This window comes from Lepisma saccharinum, chromosome 27, assembly GCF_977018435.1.
Source record: "Lepisma saccharinum chromosome 27, izLepSacc3.1, whole genome shotgun sequence".
In the NCBI taxonomy this organism is placed as follows: Eukaryota; Metazoa; Arthropoda; class Insecta; order Zygentoma; family Lepismatidae; genus Lepisma; species Lepisma saccharinum.
This window is the reverse complement of record NC_139255.1, coordinates 29772547-29780379: the sequence shown is the minus strand read 5'-3', so window position 1 is coordinate 29780379 and position 7833 is coordinate 29772547.

Genomic DNA, 7833 nt, shown 5'->3' with positions numbered 1-7833 from the left:
GCAATTAAAATAGGAATTTTTCCTTCTAAGAACTGATTTGGGCTCGATACAGATTACTGAGTATATTATAATCAGCATAATTTTGAATTTTTTTCTGACATGAGTATAGAGAGACATACGCGCACTTGCCTTCTCGGGAACAGAGGAAATTGAATGTTTCGAATGGAATGGATGCTATTCATCTTGACGTCATGACGCAGTGTACTCCGGGAAGAAATAGTGCAAACAGATTCACGTGTGTTAAGGAAAGCAAAAGAGAGGCCTTGTTACAGCGAGAAAATTTGCATTTAAGCACTTTAACACACTTCTCACGGTTTCTGTAGGGCTTCGGATAAGGTACATACAAAGTACACATTCCTCATATGATCACGCACAATGCTTTCCCAGAATGTTTTCATCGCGGCATCTGATTTGTTGCCCGAAATATAGCTCAATGCTTGGTGGGGAAAGTTGTTCGCTGAATATCATCCATTCAAAGTTCGGAGTATCCAAGTTAAAAGAGTCAAAGAAAATTAGGCCATATTCAATGTTCACCTTGCTCTAGATTTAAAATTTGACAAAACTAAATTTCGAGTCAGGTGTCGTATCGAGTTCATTTCGCAACCACTTCCTTCTTCCTATTTTCTCTCTTCGTTATCCAAAATTTTCTATTTGGGACCATGGACGTCCGCAGGATTTTTTCCAGGGAGGGGTAAGGAAGATATTTTAATTCCAGGGGGGCAAACAAGGCACATTTTCCCCAATAATAGTATTGTTCCCTCAAATAACATTGCTTAAATTTGAATTAATCATATTCATACAATTAATAAATATTGTTGTGGCTGAAATGAAATTATATGTAAAAAATATATAATTTTTGGTTGAATTTCATTTTCCAGGGGCGACCACGGTCCCCCTTACCCCCTTCCGGACGCCCATGTTTGGGACTTAGCTTGCTTCGACTAAAATACTTGGAAGACGAGGAACTTAGCTTATTTCGCATCGCCCTTTCACTCCAGTTTTCACTAATCGCATGAATGATGATTAGATTAAATTTCCGAAGGGACGCTTGGGAAGGAAGAGCATCCTTGCCTAGGACGGGACTCGAACCTGGAGTCTGAGGTAGTGAAAGCGCGAGTCGACAACTTAACGTGCTCGGCCACACAGGGAGCAGGACAATACCTAACACCCCATACTCACTGCAGATAGCAAAATAGTTGAACAACGAAATGAAGAAAGAAAAACGTTAGGCATAGCAATGTCAGCGGGATTGCAAATTGTAAGAAATAGAAAAGTTTTGTTATAATAATATACCGTAACAATCTATGAAAACTTTGGAAATCTTTAATCACAAAGAACTCAAAATCCAAGACAATTAGCCATCACTTTTGCAGACAGGAAATATCTAGAAATATCTGAGGAATGCCTTGTCAGACATTGTCGAGCTTCCTTGATGGCCATCGTTGCAAACAGGTGTAAACAATTGCAATCAGGGAAGAGACTACATGTAACTGATTCGGCATTATTAGTAAATTCGATCGGAATAAATGTCTGGGAGTAGAGAGGTCATTGATCAGTCAATTACGAGCAGTTAGGGCGAGAGGCAGAAATACGAATCGAGGAAGAACGTGTTGAAGCGAGTCGCGAGTCAGACTCTGTGTTCAGTCGAACAAGATTGCATAATCAGATTTGAGGCACAGACTATGTATCAAGACCGCCTGACAGGTCTTTACTTTCAAAGTGGTATATCACGGAGTTTATTGATTATTTGTTTTTGTAATCGGTAGAAAAACCGATAAGGCTGTCCACATTGACATCCTTATGGTTGCATACAATTTGGCATTCATGACATGATCAATAGACTTTTATTAACTTTACCACATCTGCTTTGCGACCTCAAGATTCTTTATTAACCGTTTGAATGATTGAAAGCAAAAGCTGGGAGTAGGCGTTGCAGCCCACGTGGAGCTTTTCACCCCCTAATATACCCACGAACGTGGAAGCTTAATCTCCATAAGAATCTTTGCACACTACGGCGTGTATTCAAAATGAACGTAGCCTTCAAATACATCCACTCTTCGCGAGTTGCAAAATACATAACATGATAATCCGCAGGGATTTACAAGAAGAACAGGGGTGTCACAAGAAACACGGGAGAGAAAGAGACAGAAAAATTGAAAAATAGAAAAGGTAGAAAGAAACAAAGATAAGGGTAGGGATGGAAAAGAGAGATTGGAAAAGCAAGAGGGAGGGAAAGAAGAGGAAAAAGAGAAACGGAGAGACTCAGAAAAAATGGAAAGTTTAGGGAAAACATATAGAGAAGAGGGAGATAGAAACAGAAGAACAAGAAGAAAGAGATAGGGAGAGGTAAATCGAAAACAGAAAGATGGAGAGAAGGCAGAGAAAAAGAAATAAACAGAAAGAAGATAGAAATGCAAAGAGAAAAACAAAGAGGGAGAGAGGGAGAGGAAAGAAGGCAACAGAAAGATTGAGAGAGGGAGAGAGAGAGAGAAATGGGAGAGGAAACCGAAAACAAAGATGAAAAGAGATAAAGGGAGAGACTCAGAAAAACCGGAAAGTTTTGGGAAAACATACAGAGGGAATGCGTTAGAAACAGAGGAACAAGAAGAGAGAGAGATATAGGGAGAGGTAAATCGAAAACAGAAAGATTGAAGGAATGCAGAGAAAGAAACATAAACAGAGAAAGAATAAAAAAGGTATAGTGTTCCCCTGTGCATAGCACCACGCCATGAAGGTGTATAGGGGGTGTGGGGGTAACCCCCACACTTTCTTGATCCGGTCGTGAGTGGGGGAAATGTGATCAGCATCACGCCCCTGACCGCCTTTACCCCCCAGGGTTTCCCCCAGGTACCCATGTTATTCGACGCTGGGTGGGCGCCGGGGCCGCTTCCACCGTTAGAAAAGTTCCCGGATTTGAACCGGCCGGGGATCGAACCCGGGACCTTTAGCATGGTAGTCAGACGCGTTACCGACTGAGCCACCGCGGCCAGAGAAAGAATAGAAAGGGAAAAATAAAACAAAGAGAGAGACGGGGAGAGGAAAGCCGAAAACAGAGAGAGAGAGAGAAATATGAGAGAGGAAACCATAAATAAAGATGAAAAGAGAGAAAGGGAGAACTCATAAAAACTTAAAGTTTAGGGAAAATACACAGAGAGAATGAGATAGAAACAGAAGAACAAAAAAGAGAGAGATAGGGAGAGGGAAATCGAAAAACACAAGGATGGAGAGAAGGCAGAGAAAGAGGAATAAACAGAAAGAAGGTATAAGTGGATAGAGAAAACAAAGAGAGAGAGAGAGAGAGAGAGAGAGAGAGAGAGAGAGAGAGAGAGAGAGAGATATTGTGAGAGGAAAACCGAAAACAGAAAGATTGAGACAGATAAAAAAGGAGTGGTGGAGAGAGAGAGAAAGAGAGAGAGAGAGAGAGAGAGAGAGAGAGAGAGAGAGAGAGAGAGAGTTGCGAGAGGAAGCCAAAACAAAAATGAAAAGACAGAAATCGAGAGACTCAGAATAAACCGGAATGTTTAGGGTAGACATACAGAGAGAATGAGATAGAAGAGAGGAACAAAAATGAGATAGATAGGGAGAGGTAAATTGAAAAACAGAAAGATGGAGAAGATGCAGAGAAAGTGAAATGAACAGAAAGAGAATAAAAATAGAAAGAGAAAACAAAGAGAGAGAGGGGGAGATGAAAACCGAAAACAGAAAAAATGAGAGAAAGAGAAGAGGAGTAGTACGCAGAGGGAGAGAGATGGGAGAGGACGCCAAAAACAAAGATGAAAAGAGAGAAAAGGAGAGACTCAGAAAAAAACGGAAAGTTTAGGAAAAACATACAGAGAATGAGATAAACAGAGGAATTAAAATGAGAGAGATAGGGAGAGGTAAATCGAAAAAGAGGAAGATTGAGAAAAGGCAGATAAAGGAATAAACAGAAAGAGAAAAAGAGAGAGGGGACGAGGAAAACCGAAAACAGAAAGATTGAGAGAGAGAGAGAGAGAGAGAGAGAGAGAGAGAGAGAGGGAGGGAGGGAAAGGGAGAGAGAGAGAGAGAGAGAGTAGGGAAAAGAAACATACAGTGAGTGTGAATATGAAGATGGAAAGAATCAAAAACAAAGAAAAAAGAGAACAGAAGGGAGACAAAGGCAGATGGAGAAAGATTTTTCCTCGTATACTTTAGAGGGTGCAAAATGACTATACGTGCCGAGTTATTCATTTATTAAAAAAAACAGTTAGTCAGCAGATAGATAAGTGTGCCCATATCTCTCTCGGGAAAATGTTAGTTCAATATATCAGATTAGCCTCTTGCACAAACGAAAAGACCGTCTGACACAGACAGACAGAGCGTTGAGGTGCTGACACGACTAACTTCTAAGCTTTTGCTGTTCACCACAGCAAAAAATATTGAATACTTTTTTTGTTTGTCCTCTTACAAAAGAGGTATTTGTAGATAAATATTGGTAAGAACAGTTCAAAAATATCTACTTTTTTTTGTTTATCCTGGGCAATATTCCCCGCCGAGCGATATCTCAATTCGGCAGAAGGTGTACACACACCAGTGACCCGTTTCCGTGTACAACGAGTATATCAACAGATCCCTTTTTCTTTCATTTCAACAAAGGAAAATTCTGTCTGTTTCGACACTAAGAATATAGTACGTGGACCATGAACATAGATTTCTGTATATATACCACTGTATATACATGTAGAGAAACCAATACTGAAAGAAGTCAAGAGGATACGCTGATAATTCCACTAAATGGCTCCAAGATTTCTTCTGTGTCTCCTTATGATGGCTGTACTTTCTACTGCAGCACCAGCTGATAATACAGGTATTTATCAAGTTTTCTTCCAACACAATTTAGACTTGTAAAGAGAAATGTTGCCAATGTGTGCTTTAGAATTACTTCTTGAGAAATTAGTAGACACATTTCTATTAGAACTTCAAGATGGGTCTCCAACACTCAGTACAACCCTATATCTATTACACAGGAAAAGCTGTTGTATTTATATTAACAAAACAAGTTTGATTCGTTGATTGATTTGGTTTATTTTATTTCGCCACTCTTGGCTAATCGCGACGATGAGGATGACTGATATGATGAAATGGATGAAGGAAGACTCGCAAAGAACACCAATACCGGGATTCGAACCCGGGACCCCTGGCGTCGTAGTGCACTGTGATGGTCACAAAGGTCGGCCAGAACGAGAGGCCTGCACGAGACCCGGAAGAAACCCGTCCACAAGGAGTCGCGCCTACAATAACATGCGGCACGTACATCAAGCCAGTGTTCGACATAGCGCAAGCGAGCCTTTCTTCCAAAGGCCTACATCACTTACTGGTTTTTCTCTTTATCCGGGTACTAAGAAGTCACGTGAGACTCGATGTAGTTCCTGCAGTCAGACGCGAGCACCACTGTCATTGTTTCCAACAGCCATTAAATTTCACTACTCATGGAGACATTCGAATTTAATCTAGTCGCAGGTGCCTTGAAGTTGCATAACTGTTAGATTTTGTGACTTCTCAAATTAGTTCCATTATTATGTCAAACAGACTAGCATATATTTTTCAAATTTGTTTTGAAGATCTTGAAAAAGGTTTGTGTGTTTTGTTCATTTTATGTCACTTTTCTGGTCTTGAAATTGCAAATTATATGACGCTTCTTGTGGATGCGAGTCTGAGTTGCACCCCCATAGACTCAGACCACCAGCCGTAACTGTCATCCTGTGCATATAGGCAGTGTTTGAGTGTAGGCAAGAGAGGGCGCTCCCGACACAATGAAAGAAAAGATGTTCCGGAACAGCTTATATTTATAGAAGCTTAGACTGCTATATTTTCATTAATTAAAGTCTTTTTGTACCCTCTATTTGATTCAGCATACATACATCTTGGTATTTTGGCTGTAAATCGGTTCATAGTACAAGATAAAGAACAACCAGTACTGAAATAGAAAACCAACATAAAATAATTACACTTCATAGTTCTTTTGAAAGTTTGACATCACAATTATGGTCTGAAGATAAAAACAGGTGTCAACTCGGCAAACTTCAGAAAAATGAACTTTGAATTGCAAAACGTTACTGAACACGTAAATGAAAAGGTACAAAAGCATATGCCTTGATGAATGCGAGTGTCAAATGAATGAAACGAAAGAAAACATATTGTGAAGTCCAGCACTGCATCGACATGGCAGGAAATAACATCACTACCTCGCTTGCGACAGAAAATTGACTCACCTCATGTTTTCCCCCTGACCCTTCAATTATGTCGGACAGTTATTATTACACCATGTGGGGTACATGCATCAGTACTATTTCCACACACTCGCTCACACCTCCAAACGTACAACACGCATAAACTTTATCATGAACATCAAATTTCTGGTCATTTTGGCTCTAAATTTACGCTTTCAATTCCGTAAATACGAAGTTAAACACTCCGCAGTTGGAAAAATCGGGAAAAACCTTTATAATAAAGAAACAGAACAAAGCTCTTCATAGTTTTTTAACTATAATTATTCCATTTCTGTGTTTCTAGCAAATGGTATAGTCCAAGTGTTTACTTCTTTAACGTCGAAGAACTGAAGAAAACCGCCGCCACGAACGTGGGTGGGGATAAATAGCGAGCAAGTCGTTTTCGTCCAATCACACTCAACCTTCAGCCAATGGGCGCAGCTGTCATTCTGCTCGTCTACTCCACGTGGAGTCTCATTCACATGATTGCTTATACGCTGTTGCCGTACTTTGCAACTTCAATGTGGAGACCGTGGGAAGGTGGAGGGACAAGGTGGCATAGAGTAGATATGTGGCAACACTGTGGGTTGAATGTGATTGTTGCAGCTGGTGGGCGCGCTCCGTGGACTTCAAAGACAGCCGGTCGTTAACGTAGCTAGCGCGTCGACTATAACTGGGCATAAAACATATTTTTCGAAAATCACACACATCTACAGAATGCCACTTATAAATTGCTTTTTGAAAACGAGGGAATATGTTTTACTTTTTTTAGCTTTGCTTCGCTATTCACGACGATGAGGATGAGGAATGTGTCGTATATGTACGCAGAGGTTAATTTATAGACAAATTATAAAACAATTTCGAAGATATTCGACTTACATTTTCGTAATTAACAACTTTACAAACAATTGAATGTTGATATCGAAACAGGGTTACCAAAATTAAAATATTATCCACACTTAACATGACGATTTGATGAAATTGGTGAACGAACACGAAGAACGCTCGTGCCCAGGCCAGGATTCGAACCCGTGACGTTCAAGCATCGTTTGGGCACGAATGTGCACCAATTTTGTGCCATTCCTAAAAGATAGCGGCTGACCCTAAAATATTAAGTGTTAGTATCTCTGACTTCTCTTTGTGCAAGAACGAAATTTTCGTATGCGCCTCGGTGCTCAAACAATGCATAATTTTTGTCTAATTTCGAAAATAAGTTTTCCAAAAAAAATGTCCATTTCATTGTTTTCCGTTTGTGCAGTAACCGAATGTTTATGTGGAGTTCGTGCATGAACAAAAAGAAGGAGATTGTCTAAATGAACTTCAATATATTTGTCTTCGTATCAATTTAACATGACATGGAACCACAGCAGATACAAAGCATGAGATATTGAAGCTACACAGGTGGAACCTGTTTGTAGAGGTGACAAATACTGTACGGATTTCTTCATTTTGACTTTGTCCTCAATTGCTGTTCGACACACCCGCAGCTGTAGGAGAAATTCATTGGTTATAGTTTCGTCACCTGCTGCCATTGTTGAGGGTGTAGTGAGCTCCTTCAATCAGCCAAGGAATGTCAGAGATTTTTTTGAGAAATGCCGAACAAAGG